This window comes from Thermobia domestica, chromosome 1 (genome assembly GCF_964235325.1).
Source record: "Thermobia domestica chromosome 1, izTheDome1.hap1.1, whole genome shotgun sequence".
NCBI lineage: Eukaryota > Metazoa > Arthropoda > Insecta > Zygentoma > Lepismatidae > Thermobia > Thermobia domestica.
In genome coordinates, this window is record NC_137454.1 from 223,044,851 (window position 1) to 223,065,207 (window position 20,357).

The window sequence follows — 20,357 nt, forward strand, 5'->3', positions numbered from 1 at the left end:
GGTCTCTAGTTCGATTTTAGCTCACGCCAAGTTGACTTCGTGGTGGACAAACACGTAATCATTTGTTTTCTCGGGGATCTCCCATTTCCGCACACTTCGTACCACAATTTTGTTCATTATCATCATCAAGAGAAATATAATATATGGCATGTACTAAACTTAATGATTCCCGATGAAAGTGTAATATTTAAAGGAGTCAACATAAACTCAGAAACAAGAATACTATTATTTTCTGATTATTGCTGAATTAAGTTGTAGATAACTAATGAAATAAGTTATCTATGGCAGTAAACAACGAAAAATGATCGAGTAAGGATAGGAATAATTCTTCTTTACCGTTGAAAGGAGATAGAAGGAGAGAAAAGTGCTGACGGTGTTACATTTTCTACTAACGAAGCGGTGCATGAAGCAAGCATTAAATATTCTTTCTTCTCTTTTTAACGAAGGGAAATTCATTCTTTGTCTTCGACCGCTTTCAATCCTCAAGAGAAACAAACTCATCTCGCGTTCTTTCTTCCTTTTGTGGACTTGCAACCTATGCTATTCATAAACGTCGGAAGTCTCATAGAACGGCTTTCTCCGCCTGTTCATCTGTCGAAAGATATCAGTAAGAGATAACATGAAACAGTTTTTTCAATCAATTTAGCGTCCCAACAGCATGTTGCATCACTTCCGTTAACACCCTAGTCAAATCGGAAGTTAGAGAAATAATCCATTTCCGGTTTCAACGGGGTTTATCATAGAACGTAAACGGTAACAGATATGGGTTTATGGATTAGATTCATCTTTTCAAGGAAGGACATCATCTTCATCAGTACATCACTACGAAAACCTGAAATGGTAGAAAGTTACTACTACTTTTGGTTTCACTGCGGCAAAGACGGTAAGAGATAAAGAGAAGCGCTATCTTTTTTTTTTTTTTTTTTTTTTTTTTTTTTAGGGTTTTCAGCATCAAAGCAATAAGTTCTATCATCTCTGCCAAAACTTTATTGAAATCGGAAGTTGCAGATATTAACCATTTCCCGACATTACGTTGATCGCTATATATATAAAGATCGCTAGTGAGAAGCAGTTTTTTGTAATTGGTTAAGCATCCCAAGAATGTATCTAACCTGTCTACTAAAACCGGAAGTTGATGCAAATTCACTACAACTTCCAGTTTCACCATCATCATAGAGCCGGTTGTATCATCATAGAGCAAAACAGTACGGGATAGCAGGAAACAGTTTCCTGAATTGATTCAGCGTACCAAGAACAAAAGATCCCTGTGACAACCCTTAACTTTTTATTCGAACCGGAAGTGGTAAAAACCGGTCAAACATTTCCAGTTTCAACGTTGTTAGTTATATAGAGAAAAAAAATCGGTAATAGATAACGAGATGCGGTTTTCTGCAAACTGATTAAGCGTCCCAAAGATATTTTCTGTCTTCAACCTAATATTTCCACTTAAACCAGAAGTAGTACAAATCTACCACCAGTTTCAGTTTCAACATTGATTTTCGTACTGGGGAAACGGTCTGAGGTAGTGAAAAGCCTTTTTTTTTCATTCCAAGTAAGTTTCACCTTGACAATTATCCCTTTATTTAAACTGGAAATATTGGAAATCTATTATTTTCGTATTTGGAAATGGATGTGTAAAACAAGAATATGTTTCATCTCCGATATTATTTCTTTAGTGCAAACAAAGTTGTAGAAATCTAGTGCTATTTTTGGTTGGTTTGAGAATTGGACTTCACATAGCAAAAATGGTAAGAGTAATTTTGACGAAAATGGAATATTTCTTTTTAGGAAAGTAATATTCAAAAGTTTTAATGAAAGATAGACTTTTGAAATGTGGGTGCGACGAAGAATGGGGAGACTTACCGTCCTTTCATATTATCCGGCTATTTGCCGGATCCGGATAGGTCGTTGATTAAAGAGTCCAAATCAATATAAATTATTTTTTTCTATGTAATAGAAGATTGGGAGAAATAAATGTCCGGGTAGCACTGGGCAAATGAGTTTGTAATTCTATAAATTTGTGGTGCCCCAAACTTGAAATACACACTATCAAATATTTCAGCAATATTATATATTTAGTAATAATACCTTTAGGTACTTTCGCAAAGCAAGCGAGAATTCATGACGTGATATTTGATAAATATACCGTACTTAATATATTTTATAATTAACACTTCTATGGTTGTAATTTCTTGAATAGTCCTTTGAATACAGGCAGTAGAGCAGTGCTTTAAAGAGACTTGAGTCAATAGTCGGAACGCTTAAAACAAGAGAATAAACCTGAAATACTATAATAATAATAATAATAATAATAATAATAATAATAATAATAATAATAATAATAATAATAATAATAATAATAATAATAATAATAATAATAAATAATCCCTACAGACCAGCCTTGGGCTCAGTGGTTGTGTTGGCTTGGGATCCTGGCAGTGGCGGATCTAGGCCGGGGCCGGGGGGACTATGACCCCCCCCCCAGTTTTCAGGGTGACGAACTATTATTTATATATTTTAGAAACTTTATAGTAAATTCATGATATATTTCTCATAGTCTGAGGTCTGGCAGCCTCCCAGTTTTTTACCTTCTAGATCCGCCACTGGATTCTGGGATAGATGTTAACCATCGACTATCCTGAAAGGACTTTAACCTGGTTTTCCCAGTCACAAGAGGTGAATACCGGGATCGTATTTTAAATATCCAGAACCTGGCCGCTATTTTGCTCAAGTCTATCAATTGTGGAAACAGTACAGAAAAATCTCTTTCAAGATACCACTTCTCTTTAAAAAAAAAAAAAAAAAAAAAAGTTAACCACATGTGTCTCTGACTTCTTTTTTCTGTCTGTCTTAACAAGGCGAGTAGAAAACACTTTTTACATCTGTTCACTCCAACTACCACAACACGACAAGTGTCACAAGGTTTTGTTTCTTTAATTGTACAGCAACCCTGCTCGCATATTTTTCATCCACGGCAAAGCACCGGATAATATGAAAGAGTACTCTTCTCATCCGGCAAATCGCCGGATAATGTGAAAGAAGCGTAAGCTGGGTTGAGCGGAAAACGAATGAGGGTTCTTAAGAAGAGGATATCATTAAGAAGAGGAAGAGACACTGGTTGCGACATTGAATAAGAAGGAACTGTATTCATAGGGGATGTGCTAGAGCGTATGGTGGCAAGAAAAGCAGGGAGGGGAAAGGAGATTAATCAGAACAGAAAAATCGTATGAAGACGAAGAGGTTAGCGGAAGATCGTGGAGCATAGAAGCTTCTCAGTTGCGGCCAATAATGTCAGAATACCTACGATGGTAATGATGATGATGATTAATAAAAGATAGATCTGAATTCACTTGCTTGCCTCTGATTTTCAACCTCAAACATTAGATGGAATTTTTAAATCTTAAAGACATACATGAGAAATAGGATATTTATTGCGAAACTTATTGTAGAACATTCTTTTATTTAAAAAAAAGAAAAAAAAAAGATGGAGATAATACTTGCCTCCTTACTCTCACAACCGATTTCAATTATAGCTTGTGAAATGAGGCTTGCCAATCATATGATAATTTATTGTGACATACGATAATTCAAACTTTAATGCTATGTACGATAATGTCCTTGCGATTATAGGTGAATATATGATTATTTTAAAACGCGCACTTTTTTGTTTGCATTTTTTGATTGTGCAAATAAATTGTAGGTGTGCATTAAATAATTATAAAACACACATATACTGAGTTTTTTTTAAACAGTCATTCACGCTAAAATAAATCAATAATGATTTGAGAATTGGCAAATGACAACTCCGCACCCATTTTTTAAATTCAGTTACGTCTGCGAGAGGGTGGAAATATTGTTGTTCTTCAGAGCAGTGTTAATAAGGACTTAAAAATGGAGAGGAAAGTGACCCCGATTTGGAATTTGAAACTGAGGATTACTAGAGAAGTTTATTGTATATGTTATTGCTATTATTTGTAGGATTATACTTATTTCTCCAATTATTACGTGTATAACGAATATACGACAATTTTAAAGACGGAAATCGATAATTTTGTTCTCTGAGGTTGGCAACTCTGGGTAAAATTCGAATAATTCATTAATCGATTATTAGAAATTCGAATGTTCCAATAATATTCATTAGGCGAACCATTGTTTGAACAATTATTCGAATAACGAATAAATATTCGAACAGTTATTTGCATAACGAATATTCGGATATTCTAATAGCAACAAAGAGAATATTCGTATAGTTTTAACAGCACTAATTTCAACACCAATGAACAAAGATAATTAGGAATGCTCCTATTTTGTCGAAAGTTTTCATGAATCTTTTATCGCCAATATGTGAGCAATCTTCTTAAGTTAAAATTGAGTTTTACCCCCTTATTCTTCACTGATTTGAATTTAAGGGGGGCAGACTACTAAATATTTTTCAAAAAACTAACAATTCTTCTTTTGCCTGTTTTTCATAACTGAAAACAAATAATACAATACAACTTACCACAATAATAGATAATGTTATTCTACAACCGACAACACGAATCGGAAGAATATTCAGTGTTTCCATCTATAGCAAATTACAGAATTTGAATTACCCCAAAATCTAGGTTAAAGCAGCGGCTAGAAAAATGAACTCAACGGTAATTGATGACTTATCATGTTGTCTTGGTTTCTTGTTAACTAGTTTTTAACCTAAAACGACCTAAACGAGCGAGCCATGTATCAAACTCGACTCGGCTCGAAAGTCGATCTCAAAAACAGCAACTCGGCTTGGAACTCGACTCGAGAAAACTACCTTTGACTTGGTTCGAAACTCGACTCGAATTCGAGTCGAGTCGAGTTTCAGCTCGACTCGTGCCCATCCCTAGGTATACAGTATTTGTATCTCTTGCTCCAAAGTACATTTCATGCGTTGCTCGATCAAATAGCTTTTTGATATTACATTGTCATCTGTCAAAAAACCCAAAACAACTTTCCCGATAAAAGTTACGTCGATTTTGTGTACAACATCTTAATCTACAGTAACAATTGGAGGTTCCCATGTCACATTTTCAAGTGCCCCCTCCACCCACCTCCTCTAGGGGTTGACCAAGTTCATTCATTTGCACACACACACTTTAGGGATCAAAACTATTATACCCATATATTTTTGTTTAATTTCATGCCCAGATGCGTATTTCTTGAGATATTCCACTGGCCTGACATTTCTTTTGCGTTGCTCGATAAAACAGAGATTTTGCGATTACAGTGCCATCTATCGAGCAAACAAACAAATATGTTGCAGATAAAAGTTACGTATTTTTGTATGTAGCATCTGAATCTGCACTACCAACTGTAGGGGCCCATTCAAAATTTTCAAGTTTCCCCCTTAGGGGGTACCAAGGAGCATTGATTTGCACACAGTTAAATAGAAATCGAACATATATTTGACACGTATTTTGTTTTGTCATACTCGGACGTATATTTCTCGAGATATTTTCCTGTCCCGATCTTTCTGCTGCGTTACTCAATAAAACAGATTTTTCGCGATTACAGTACCATCTGTCAAGAATACACAAAAATGTTTCCAGTAAAAGTTACGTATTTTTGTATATAGCATCTGAATCTACACTAAAAGCTGGGGGGTCCCATTTAAACTTTTCAAGTTGCCCCCGTCTGCCCCCCTTAGGGGGCACCCGGGTGAATTCATTGTTCCACCCTGAAATAGAATTTAAAAATATATTAGCCACGTGTTTTTGTATTTCATGATGCGATGTGTATTTCTCGAGATATTTCACCGTCCCGATCTTTTTATGACACCCTGTATACAGGGTGTTAATGAGCTATTCCGGCAAACTGTAAGAGGTGATTTCCTCACATAAAAATAAGAGAAAAAGTTCATATAGATCTATGGCGAAAAGTGCATAGTTTCAGAGCTAGGGCTGTCCAAAATCGGAAAAAAGCCAAATTTCAGGAGACCCTAATTCGAATTCGATGGTGGTTCTTATCAGCGTAAAGGAAGTCACGCATACGCTCTCCAAAAACGCATATTTCATTAATGTTCAATGTGTGTACAGACTACACCGTATATTCGCTGAACGGTGAAATTCTCAAATATGCCATCAACCGAATTTTGAGATATGTTCTGACTTGATGATTGGTTCAAGGTAGGCAAACGATAACCCTTGACATCAGTAAACACGGAATCCTTTGACGCTATGTCGGAAGTGTTAAGGATCGTCAGCACCACACTCTCTCGTACTCGGAAAAAAGCATGCTGGGATGTTTTCTTTCACGCCTATAGGTAAGTGAAGAAAACGTGAAATATACTTTGTTGAAATACATCGCATCACACGTTTTTCCGAACACAAAGAAACATGGAGCTGCCGGTTCCTAACACTTCCGAGTTCCCTCTGAAGCATTGGATGCCCATTGTTGTCAAGCTTACCTCCTGCTTTTTGGACCCTTCTTGAAATCAGGGTATATCTGAAAATGTTATTAAGAGCATATTTGAGAATTACAGCCTGTAGGGAATACCCTCTACATCTATTGATATTTGATGAAATATATATACACATTGTGTCTGAAAAGTCCCCTCCTGAGAGATACAACAAAATATTAAAGAGTAAATTGTCTCCAAATATGATGTTTTATCTAAAGTGATGGAATTTTTTTAATCGGACGAGCCATTTGGGCCCAATGTTAAATGAAAAGGCAACGTTGCCATTTACCTGGACCCGTAATGAAGTTACTGTCTTTCACACTAACCTCTCGATACCCAGCCCCCATTTCAAATATGCCCCTATTTACTATACTCTTACTAAATTTACTTACCTCTCACCCTGTTCTCCCCTTCCCCAGCCTCTCTATTAATGGCAACGTTGCATTTCATTTAACATTGGGCGCATGAAGAGCGTACAGACCAAACGGTTGGTCCGATTTTAAAATTTGCTTCACTTCAGATTGAAAACATCATATTTGGAGACGGTTTCCCCTCTTACATTTTGTTGTAACTCTGATAATAAAAGAGTTACCCTATGTCAGGGGACTTTTGAGACACCTTGTATATATAATTGTATAACTTTCGAGTTTTCTTTGCCTAGAGGCGCTAATTGCACTATGTGGGAATGTCGCAGTTAAAGTACTATAGATTGGATCTACCAGTCAATCAAATAGTTACATTGGTTATTTCCAAATGACAATTAAAGTCGATATACGTTGACACTAGCACCACCTATTAGAATAACTATCGATGTACCTGCTTGGTGGATTCGTAGAGTCAATGTTCCAAGTTAATTTACGATGTTGCCACATAGTAAAATGCTTGAGTTCCTATAACGGCTGAAGCAGACCCCTGATATATCATTATATAGTATTTTCGCTTCATTTTGATCTGAAGAACAGCACTCATTTGCCTATGGGTGCCATTTTTTAGAACACTCGACATATACCGAATAAAATAATCTGGGACCATAGGTTATTCCCTTATGATTACAGATACGAGGAGAAAGGAAGGAAGAGAAGTTGCTGCGAATAGTTGGTTTTTGATCTGAAGTCGTAGAATTTTTACAATTGCAGCGGCCGTTTGAGCTCCACACTGCTAATGCACCCAATATTAAATGAAATTAATCGCACCTAGTTCAGCAGATTGTTCCCTTGGAACCTTGGGGGAATTGATTAGAGATGTTTTAGATCTCCTCACGCAATTATGTGCTCGTTCCCCATGACATTCTTGTGTGGTCTTAAGTTCCGTTCGACCAGCCTGCTGAACTGGCGATGTTGAATTTTCAACTAACATTGGGCGCATTACCAATGTGGAGGGCAAACTGTTGGTGCAATTGAAAAAAAAAAAAAAAATACCAATTTTACATTAAAACCAATCTATTTTCAATAACTCCACTTTTACCATGTTTTCGTATGTTTACTCATAATGAAGACAGGGTATGATCCCGCACTGTTATTACACCAATATTATAACTACTAGCTAAAATGCCCGTTCTTCGCACGGGGAAAATATGTTTATGGAAAATATTTGAATCCCTTCCTCCTTTTGATGAGAATTTTAATAAAAGTGTAATTACGAAAAGCACAAGATACTCTATTTCTTCATAAAGTTTGAACTTCTCTATGTCTTAGAATATGTCATGTACCTGTAATCAGTGACATGATAAAAACCTTAAAACAAAAACTATGTTTCAAGATATCTATATTTCAAATGGGTAAGCCATTTATCATGATGCAATCAGAAACAACAGATAAATGCCTATTTCAATGCGAAGAAAGCAAATTCTCTTCCTTAAAACGCTGTGTCACGTGTGCGTTTACTTATAATGAGGAGTTTATATTGAGATTTTCATCTTCCAATGGTTTAACATAATGGTTTTGAGAAAAGACCTTAAATAAACAATGAAAATAGAACTAAAAAGCTAGACACATGAGTTTGAAATATCAATATTTCATTTAATGTGACTTATGTGTACTTACATTTATATATATACAGGGTTATATATATATATTTCAAAACAACACTGACAACCTTTGGGAAATGATTCCTCTCACCAAGATAAGACAAAAAGTATAGACCAACCTGTGTGCACAAATGCTTCCTTTCGGAGTGATACGCTGCCGAAAACATGAAAAACTGAACTTTAAAGGTCCATACCTCCAAAACTATGGGACCTACCGTGGTCAAGTCAAGACTTCACTTAGGAATTAGTATGTTTCCTATCCAAATATTCAAGTTTCAGAATACTGTGGTACTAACGCAACAATTTTTATAGAGGTAGTTGGTGAGTATTTCCAATTAAATGCCCGTAGCCAAACTGCCTCTATAAAAATTGTTGCGTTTTGTCGTCGTCGGTGTTATTTCGAAACACCCTGTATATACTGCAAATCAATACCGGTAATCTTTAGTGTGTGTTATCATCATCAGAGTTAATTATTCAAGTAGCATAGACCATGGCTTCTTCGTCCATCTTGGAGTATTAATGCGCCCCATTGACTTGATGATATAACAGAACAGAACACTTGGGCATTTCTTCGAAGACGTTTCATTGCAAGAAGTTTGGAGTTCATCTTCAGTACCTTTTTTTCTTTCTTACTCCAATCTCCTCGGCTCAATAATTCATTTGATTCACTCAAGAGAACTTTAAGCATACGCTGAGTGCAGAATGCAGATAGACAGACCACTAGATCTACGTTCCTCTTATTAGAAGTAATAAAGGAGAAGCAGAAGTTAAGCCGGATGAAGGAGGCCTCTTAAACCTGAAAGTTTTCTCCACGTTTTAAGTTTCACGGAAACGAAAAGTTCTTCTTTCCTCCTTTTTCTTTTTCTTCTTAATGTAATCCCGTCGAATTTTCGCAAGGCAGGACAAAACATACATACTGTTTTATGATAAAATTCATGTATATTGTAGAGAAGAACATAGATGTATTTATAACTTGTCTCAGTGTTACACAACCACAGTTTGTAGCCGAATGGTTACTTGAATTCGATTTACTGTAGGGCAAATACTTAATAAAGTGTAGCGTGATCAAGAACTAGAAGTATTGAATTGCGAAGTAGAGACCTTAGGTTTTGGAAACAAGAAATAACCTTCACCTTTGGTCTAACAACTACAACTTGGATTGTCCCGAATTCGACTACCAGTGTTAATATAGTGAATGCATTGCAATGGCTTAGATTCAACTTTAAACTGTATAACCGCATCTTATATAGCCTCGATGATAAAATGAGATACTTAATTTCAACAAAGAAGAAACAAATTGATTTGAAGGTAATACAAGGGTCATCAGAAAGTGAGGTTACAAAGCCTGCAGTAAAATGTTTATATACACTGAGAAAAAAAAATGTAGGTGGCATACTTAAAAACGTAGGTTACATTCGTAATTCCTGTAGTTTCTGGACTTAACGTACAACCGTATATAGCATCCTGCAGCAAACGTATAGCTGAAAAAGTATGTATTATACGTACTGTCTACATAAGTGCAATGACTTCATTCGTGTGACGTTATCTACAGTAACAAGTATATACGGAGGTAATATCTAGCTTTGTGACGTCAGGATCGTATGTAGCATGTGGGTTAATAATGACGACACTCACTGACTATCAGGACGGAGCATAATTTCAAGAAGTATGCAATATACGTTCTGTACGTGTGTTTCTTGCGTTCAACCCCGAGACAGCATCTATATTGTACTTGTGCCCCGTACGTACGACTAGATACAGTGTACGTATTGTACCTATGTATTATACAGATTTTCCTTATGTCGCACACAGCTTGTCCCGATACAGCATACAGAATATCCGTATGCACCATACAGAGTGCACATATGCAGCTTACAGACTGTCTGCATGCGGCATATAGATTACACGTATGTCGCGTACAGGCTGGCCATATGTAATGTATGGATTGGATGTATGTAGCTTATAGATTGTCCATATGAAATATACGGATTTTACCTGTATCGCATACGTATTGCCTTGTTGTAATATATGAATTGGACATATTCAGGATCTAGATTGTACGTATAGTGCACCATTATTGAAGTGCTGCAACATACTGAGAAATGCATGATACATTCTTACTGTAATGTTGCCACATATTGTTTTTCTCTGTATGGAAACAAAAATAGCTTAAAATATGGTTGATCTCCTTTGTGCCAATAATAATAAAATTAAAAATACTACACTTTTCAATCTTAGTTTGGAGCAGTGAAACTGTCCAAAGAAATGTATTTATCTGCAGGGTGTAAGTTTGGACTTCCTGCTAATTCTTTGGAAAGCTACTGCAAAGCCAAGTGTTGAAAAGTGGCACAAGAGTTAATTTTAAAATTATTGGCACAAAGGAGGGTAACAGTAGTAGGCCCCCCCGTATATCTCGCCGAGTCAGCAAAAATTTTAGTGACGTCATAGGTCAAAGGTCAATGACCTTGCCCCGGAGTCAATGACCTAGGGGTACCTAGGACCACCCCCTCTAAATTTTGGCAGGGGTACCTTGGCCCACCCTCTAAATTTTGGCAGGGGTACCTAGGACCACCCCCCTTAAATTTTGGAAATAACCAAATCTAAAAATTTGGTGTGGTAGCCTAAGACCATAGTATGTACCTCTATCAGTATTGGGTGTCTATGTCGTTCCCTTTTATGGGTAAAAAATTGCCAAAAATTCAAATTTCGGGGGTTTTTGACCTAATTTATCCTCTTTGATGAGGTGTTATTACCCTATATAGTTATATGGACGTATACAGGGGTCCATTACCTTTCATAAGACATGGGTATATTAATGCACCCCTTGAAAAATTTGGGAGGGGTACCTTGTCCCACCACTTAAATTTTGGAAATTGACCAATTTAAACATTGGGTATTATAGTACAGGACCCTAATATCTATTATGATAAATTTGGGTGGTCCACCTCATTTCCTTCTAGGGGTACAAAATTGCCAAAAATATAAACGTAAGCAATACGTTATACCACGTGTTTGGTTTTTGGCTCAATTTATCCCCTTTGATGAGGTGTTATTACCTTATATGGTTATATGGTCATGTATAGGGGTCCATTCCCTTTCATAAGATATGGGTATATTTGTGCACCCCTTGAAAAATTTGGGAGGGGCACCTTGGCCCACCCCTTAAATTTTGGAAATTGACCAATTTAAACATTTCGTATTATAGTACCGCACCCTAACATGTATTATGATAAATTTGGGTGGTCCACCTTGTTCCCTTCTAGGGGTACAAATTTGCCAAAATTTTAGTACAACCACGTGTTTGGTATTTTGGCCCAATTTATTTCCTTGGATGAAGTCCTATTACCTTATATGGTTATGTATAGGGGTCTATTCCCTATCATAAGACATAGGTACATTTGTGCACTCCTTTAAAAATTTGGGAGGGGTACTTTGGCCCACCCCTTAAATTTTAGAAATTGCTCATTTTATATATGTGGTATTATAGTACTGGACCCTAACATGTATTATGATAAATTTGGGTGGTCCACCTCGTTTCCTTCTAGGGGTACAAAATTGCCAAAATATAAACGTAAGCAATACGTTATACCGTGTGTTTGGCTTTTGGTCGATTTTATCCCCTTCGATCAGGTGTTATTATCCTATTTAGTTATATGGTCATGTATAGGGGTCCATTACCTTTCATAAGATGTGGGTATATTTGTGCACTCCTTTAAAAATTTGGGAGGGGTACTTTGGCCCACCCCTTAAATTTTGGAAATTGCCCAATTTAAACATTTGGTATTATAGTACAAGACCCTAATATGTATTATGATAAATTTGGGTGGTCCACCTCGTTCCATTTTAGGGGTACAAAATTGACAAAATATAAACGTAAGCATTACGTTGTACCACGTGTTTGATTTTTGACCTAATTTATTCCTTTGGATGAGGTCCTATTACCTTATATGGTAATGTATAGGTGTTCATTCCCTATCATAAGACATAGGTACATTGATGCACCCCGGGAGGGGGTTCGGTATCATAGTACATGACTCAACATGTATTATGATAAATTTGGGTGGTCCACATCGTTCTCTTTTAGGGGTACAAAATTGCTAAAATATAAACATAAGCAATATGTTGTACCATGTGTTTGGTTTTTGGCCCAATTTCTCCCCTTTGATGAGGTTTTATTACCTTATATGGTTATATGGTCATGTATATAGGTTCATTTCCTATCATAAGATATGGGTACATTGATGCATCCTTTAAAAATTTGGGAGGGGTATTTTGGCTCATCCACGCGGTTTTAGAAATTGTTTAATATAAGCATTTGGTATCTTCGTACAGGTCTCCAATATGTACCACTATAAATTTGGATGGTCCACATCGTTCCCTTTTCATAGGTAAAGAACTACCAAAAATCAAATTTCGGAGGTTATTGACCCCTATTTAGCATGTTATATGGGTATGTACAGAGGTTTATTACCTTTATATGTTTATGTTCCCTTTTAAATTTGGGAATTATCAAATAACAAAATTCGGTAAACGTTTTCTAGGACCCATTGTAGATGTTGATGTTCCTCTTATGGCCAAATATTCAAAATTTAAATGTTATTGACCGGCTTTATTATTGAATAAGTACAGGATTTATTACTTTTTTCATAAGACACAGGTGTATTTGTGTACCAATCTTAAATTTTGGAAGGGGTACCTTTCTTATTGTCGTATCAATAATTGGTAATTGTTCTTAAAATTGGATAGTATCTCTTTCATTGGGTAAATCATTATGATCACGTGATCGGTTATTGACCTATGATGGGATTAGGAGTCCAGGACATTGGTACATTGAAACTTTGTAGGATAATTTGATAATGCGTCATTGGTTTTGATTATTCCCGCCAAATATAAACGTAAGCAAGACGTTGTACCACGTGATTGTCCTTGATGAGGTAGTGTACAGGGATTCATTTCCTTTGTTGTGGTACTTCTTAAGTTTGAGTACACACACACTTCTAGAAAACAGTTGGTTCTACTCAGGTAAACAATTGACGGACATTATTGACCTTATTGAACATATAATGATATGATTAACTCTAAGACTTAGGTATATCAAGAGAAGTATTCTTTAAATTTGGGAATGGTGATAAACAGAATTTTAACATAAGGTGCAAAATTTGAAACAATACATTGAACTTTAGTCACAGCTGATAGTCTAAGATCATTGGTGGTGATTGATTTGACCTTGAGCTTTAGAAATCTGATAGCTAACCTTATTGAATCTTATGACTCATAGACGAAAGGCAATACATGCTACAACAGTTTAAAATTTAATCATAAGGTGATGTAATCTGACACTAGCAAAGTTATTGTTAATGCAATTTGATTGGATGATCACTATCTTTCCTGCAATCTGATTGGTTGATCACTATCTTTCGTGCAATCTGATTGGTTGATGATTTTCAAATCTTTGCTGTATTCAGTTTTAAGTTTTGTTTAACATTTAAAAATCTTGGTTTCGTTCAACATTTTGCACTCACTGATAAATATGATCAAAACCGTTTATTTGTTAACCGAATAGTTAAAAACCGGATAAAGTTTGACGGTTAACCGTGAAACGTAAAATTTTTAGTTTGAAATTTTTTTGTTTGAAACTTTTTGTTTGAAAATTCTTGCTTTCAAATTTTTGTTTCAAAATTTTGTTTGACATTTTTTTGACAACTTTTGTTTCAAAAATTGTTTGTTTAAAAATTTTTCGTTTGAAATTTTTTAAAATTTTTTCGTTTCAAAATTTTGTTTAAAATTTTTGTTTGAAATTTTTCGTTTCCAAATTTTTTGTTTGAAATTTTTTGTTTGAAAATTTTTGTTCGAAAATTTTGTTTAAAATTTTTTGTTTGAAATTTTTCGTTTCCAAATCTTTTGTTTGAAATTTTTTGTTTCAAAATTTTGTTTGAAATTTTTTTCGCTTCAAAATTTTGTTTTAATTTTTTTCGTTTGAAATTTTTTGTTTGAATTTTTTTTCGTTTCAAAATTTTGTTTCAAAGATTTTTGTTCTAATTTTTTGTTTCAAAGTTTGGTTTTGACATTTTTAAAAGTTTGTGCACTTATTAGTAAAGAACTGGAACTGTTTAGAACAAAAACCTTTGACAACATTGTGGTGCAATAGTACACATCAGAATATGGGGTTGTACTTGAAATGAAAAAACACAATTCATTGAAATGGATCATTTTATTACACTCCACATACATCCATACCAGATAGTGGTTCTGGATATTGTCGATACAATGTATTTTGAACTTCGTGCACTAGTTTGTCTTTAGCATATAATTTTAATTCCAATTGAAGTCTTTTAAGGTCTATTGCGATATCAATTGGTGGAAACTCAATGTCCATTTGATCACAAATAAACTGTTTATCAATACAGTTATGCACCCACGAACGATGTTGACAACCATCACAGCATCTAAATACATGTTGTACAATATGCATAACACATTTTTCAAAATAGTACTTTTTCAGGAATATACTTGTTTTGATGCACACTTCCACTGCATGTTTAACACACTGAAATACGCTGATGAATTTGTTCCATTCCGTTTGCGTTAGATACACCATGTTGCGAGGGACATGGAATGTACTCTTTTTACGTAACAGCACCATCTTCTCTTCGAGGACTGTACGCAGCACCACTTATGATTTGAGCCTAATGATTTGACTATGGTCACATTTAGCTCATCATGAAAATAATCGTTCATTTGGTCGATTCGTGAACATAATATTTGCCATTCTTCACAGGTCAGTTGTACACCAAATTGTTCTGCTTTGCCCAATCGAATTACTGGTTCAAATGTTCTAGCACTGATACCAATCATCACATGTTTTGTTTGAAATATATTTATTGGATAATAGCTTGCGAAGATGAACTCTTTATCGTTAGAAGTACACATCTTTCCACCTGAAAAGCACTTGCTCAAATGATTTCGTGGGATGACAGTGTATTGGTTGATTTATAGAACTACGGCTGATGTCATTGGAAAGGAATGTGCTGACGTTTGAATTTATAGTTTCATCACAGTTGCTGACGTCATGCTGACCAACCAAATTCATACAACTATGTCTGACGTCAAAGGAATGTGCTGATTCATGATTTCATCACAATTGCTGACGAATCTGGCTGTGTACTAAATTCAAATTGATGACTTCGACCCAAGAATCCTTTGTAACATAAAGATACAGATCCATTATTTAAGAAACGTAACAGTTCTTCTTGTTTTGATGCTTCCATGGGTAAATATCTTGCTGGTAAAATTATATTCTTATCATTTTCAAGCTTCACTACGATTCTTAATCCAAACTTTGTAGGGATTTTTTGGCTAGCTAAGATTCTATAAGGTACATTCTGTTGTAAATTAGTAATCTTGGTAAATGATTTCATCACATCACGCGTGTTTAGAAACTGCAGACAAGTAGCCATGATGATGTTATCATGAATACTAACTCGAACGATACTTATATGATGAAAAACTGATGACGTTGCATTATCATATTCTGACGTGTACTATTGCACCACAATGTTGCCAGAGGTTTTTGCTCTAAACAGTTCCGGTTCTTTACTAATGAGTGCACAAACTTTTAAAAATGTCAAACCAAACTTTGAAACAAAATTTTTGAAACGAAAAAAATTTGGAAACGAAAAATTGAAACAAAATTTTAAAACGAAAAAATTTTTTGGAAACGAAAAATTTCAAACGAAAAAAATTTAAACAAAAAAATTTAAACAAAAAAATTTGGAAACGAAAAATTTCAAACGAAAAAATTTTAAACAAAAAATTTTCAAACAAAAAAATTTTCAAACAAAAAATTTTGAAACATAAATTTCAAACAAAATTCTGAAACAAACATTTTTAAACTAAAAATATCAAACGAAAAAATGTCAAACCAAAGTTTCAAACTTTTTAAATGTTAAATAAAACTTAAAACTGAATGCAGCAAAGATTTGAAAATCAGCAACCAATCAGATTGCACGAAAGATAGTGATCAGCCAATCAGATTGCACGAAAGATAGTGATCAACCAATCAAATTGCATCAACAATAACTTTGCCAGTGTTGTAGCATGTATTCCCTTAAGACTATGAGTCATAAGATTCAATAAGGTTAGCTATGTATCCCTGTACACTACCTCATCAAGGTCAATCACGTGGTACATCGTCTTGCTTACGTTTATATTTGGCTGTAATAATCAATACCAATGACGCATTCTCAAATTATCCTACAAAGTTTCAATGTACCAATGTTCTGGACTCCTAATCCCATCATAGGTTAATAACTGATCACGTGATCATAATGATTTACCCAATGAATGAGATACTATCCAATTACCAATTATAGATATGACAATAAGAAATGTACCCCTCCCAAAATTTAAGATTGGTACACAAATACACCTGTGTCTTATGAAAAAGTAATAAATCCTGTAGTTATTCAATAATAAAGCCGGTTAATAACCTTTAAATTTTGAATATTTGGTCATAAGAGGAACACCAATGGGTCCTAGAAAACGTTTACCAAATTGTGTTATTTTATAATTCCCAAATTTAAAAGAGAACATAAACATATAAAGGTAATAAACCATATAACGTGCTAAATAGGGGTCAATAACTTCCGAAATTTGATTTTTGGTAGTTCTTTACCCATGAAAGGGAACGATGTGGACCATCCAAGTTTATAGTGGTACATATTGAAGACCTGTACGAAGATACCAAATGCTTATATTAAACAATTTCTAAAACTGAGTGGATGAGTCAAGATACCCCTCCCAAATTTTTAAAGGGTGCATCAATGTACTCATGTCTTATGATAGGAAATGAACCTATATGCATGACCATATGACCATATACGGTATAAGACCGCATCAAACGGGATAAATTTTGCCAAAAACCAAACACGTGATACAACATATTGCTTATGTTTATATTTTGGCATTTTTTTTTACTCATGAAAGGGAACAAGGTGGACCACCCAAATTTATCATGATACATATTGAGGTCATGTACTATGATAGCGAATGCTTAAATTGAAAAATTTCCAAAATTTACGGGATTGGCTATGGTACCCATTCCGGGGTGCATCAATGTACCTATGTCTTATGATAGAAAATGGACCCCTATACATGACCATATAATCATATTAGGTAATAGGACCTCATCCAAGTGAATAAGTTAGGTAAAAAACAAAACACTTGGTTGTACTAAAATTTGGCAATTTCGTACCCATGAAAGGGAACGAGATGGACCACCCAAATTTATAGTATATTAGGGTCTTATACTATTATACCAAATGTTTAAATTGGGCAATTTCCAAAATAAAGAGGTGGGCCAAGGTACACCTCCCGGGGTGCATCAATATACCCATGTCTTATAATAGGGAATGGACCAATATACATAACCATATAATCATATAAGGTAATAGGACCTCATCCAAGGGGATAAATTGAGCGAAAACAAACACGTGGTTATACTAAAATTTGGCTATTTCGTACCCCTAAAAGGGAACGAGGTGAACCACCCAAATTTATCATAATACATGTTAGGGTCCAGTACTATAATACCAAATATATAAAATGAGCAATTTCTAAAATTTAAGGGGTGGGCCAAGGTACCCCTCCCAGAGTGCACAAATGTACCTATGTCTTATGATAGGGAATAAACCCCTATACATAACCATATAACCATATAAGGTAATAGGACCTCATCCAAGGGGTTAACTTAGGTCAAAATCAAACACGTGGTACAACGTATTGCTTACGTTTATATTTTGGCAATTTTGTACCCCTAGAAGGGAACGAGGTGGTCCACCCAAATTTATCATAATACATGTTAGGGTCCGGTACTATAATACCAAATATATAAAATGAGCAATTTCTAAAATTTAAGGGGTGGGCCAAAGTACCCCTCCCAAATTTTTAAAGGAGTGCACAAATGTACCTATGTCTTATGATAGGGAATAGACCCCTATACATAACCATATAACCATATAAGGTAATAGGATCTCATCCAAGGGGATAAAATGGGCCAAAAGACCAAACACGTGGTACAACATATTTCTTACATTTATATTTTGACAATTTTGTACTCATGAAAGGGATCGAGGTGGGCCATCCAAATTTATCATAATACATGTTAGGGTCCGGTACTATAATACCAAATGTTTAAATTGGGCAATTTCCAAAATTTAAGGGGTGGGCCAAGGTACTCCTCCCAAAATTTTAAGGGGTGCACCAATATACCCATATCTTATGAAAGGTAATGGACCCCTATACATGACCATATAACTATATAAGGTAATAGGACCACATCAAAGGGGATAAAATCGACCAAAAACCAAACACGTGGTACTACGTATTGCTTACGTTTATATTTTTGGCAATTTTGTACCCCTAGAAGGGAACGAGGTGAACCACCCAAATTTATCATAATACATATTAAGGTCTTGTACTATAATACCCAATGTTTAAATTGGTCAATTTCCAAAATTTAAGGGGTGGGCCAAGGTACCCCTCCCGAATTTTTCAAGGGGGCATTAATATACCCATGTCTTATGAAAGGTAATGGACCCCTGTATACGCCCATTTAACTATATAAGGTAATAATACCTCATCAAAGGGGATAAATTAGGTCAAAAACCCCCGAAATTTGACTTTTTGGCAATTTTTTACCCATGAAAGGGAACGACATAGACACCCAATACTGATAGAGGTACATACTATGGTCCTAGGCTACCACACCAAATTTTTAGATTTGGCAATTTCCAAAATTTAAGGGGGATGGTCCTACGTACCCCTGCCAAAATTTAGGGGGTGGGCCAAGGTACCCCTGCCAAAATTTAGAGGGGGTGGTCCTATGTACCCCTAGGTCATTGACCCCGGGGCAAGGTCATTGACCTTTGACCTATGACGTCACTAAAATTTTTGCTGACTCGGCGAGATATACGGGGGGGCCTACTACTGTAACCATATGTTAAACTATTTTAGTTTTCATACAGAGTAAATCAATATGTGACAATATTACTGTAAGAATTTATCATACCTTTTGCAATAACTTAGTTGCAGCACTTCAATAATAATGCAAAATGCACAGCCATGTACAATCCTGTGTTCAAACTCAAAAAAGACTTACGTACAGTCATTTATTAAGCCGTTATCATCCATTGCTTGTACAGTCACGAAAGAAAATATTCTTCAGTTGACAAAATTTGTTTTCCTAAAAACTCAGCAATAAATTAACCTATCAGAGTACCGACTTTGGCAGGTTGTCAAGTTAAAACTATTCGAAGAATAACAACAAAAAGATCCAAATTAATTAATTTGTTGCCGAGCTATTGGCAAAAGAAAATTTGTCAACTGTCAAATACTTTCTTTTCCGTGTGTACTATATAAAGACGACTTTACCTCATTCTTTTCCTTAATAATATCCTCTTCCAAAATGCAGAAGTTGTTACCACAAGAGGCGTGAATAGGATTTTCCAGAAATAACTTCTCTGCACATTTTAATTAACAGATAAGTTATTTTTTAAATGACACTATAATTAAAAACATGGTGTCAGCTGAAAACGTTTTCCCTCACAAGATGATTCCTAAACAGTACTCGCCATTAAAAATGCAACTTCAAGGAGACAGGGTAGCTACGCCAAAGTTCCCAAGCCGATATCTAATAGTAAGTGTCGAATATGCTTAACCCTTAACATACCAAGAGGGGTACTCTAGGGACCCCAGAGAGTGATATTTGGTGATACTGCCGCAATTATAAGAATCAATTTATTCTCGATTTTTATATGTATCCTGCAACCCTTTGAGATATCAATTACATGATTAGATCAACGATGCGTTTCTTTAAAAAATACAAAAAATAAAAACACACTTCAAAATGTA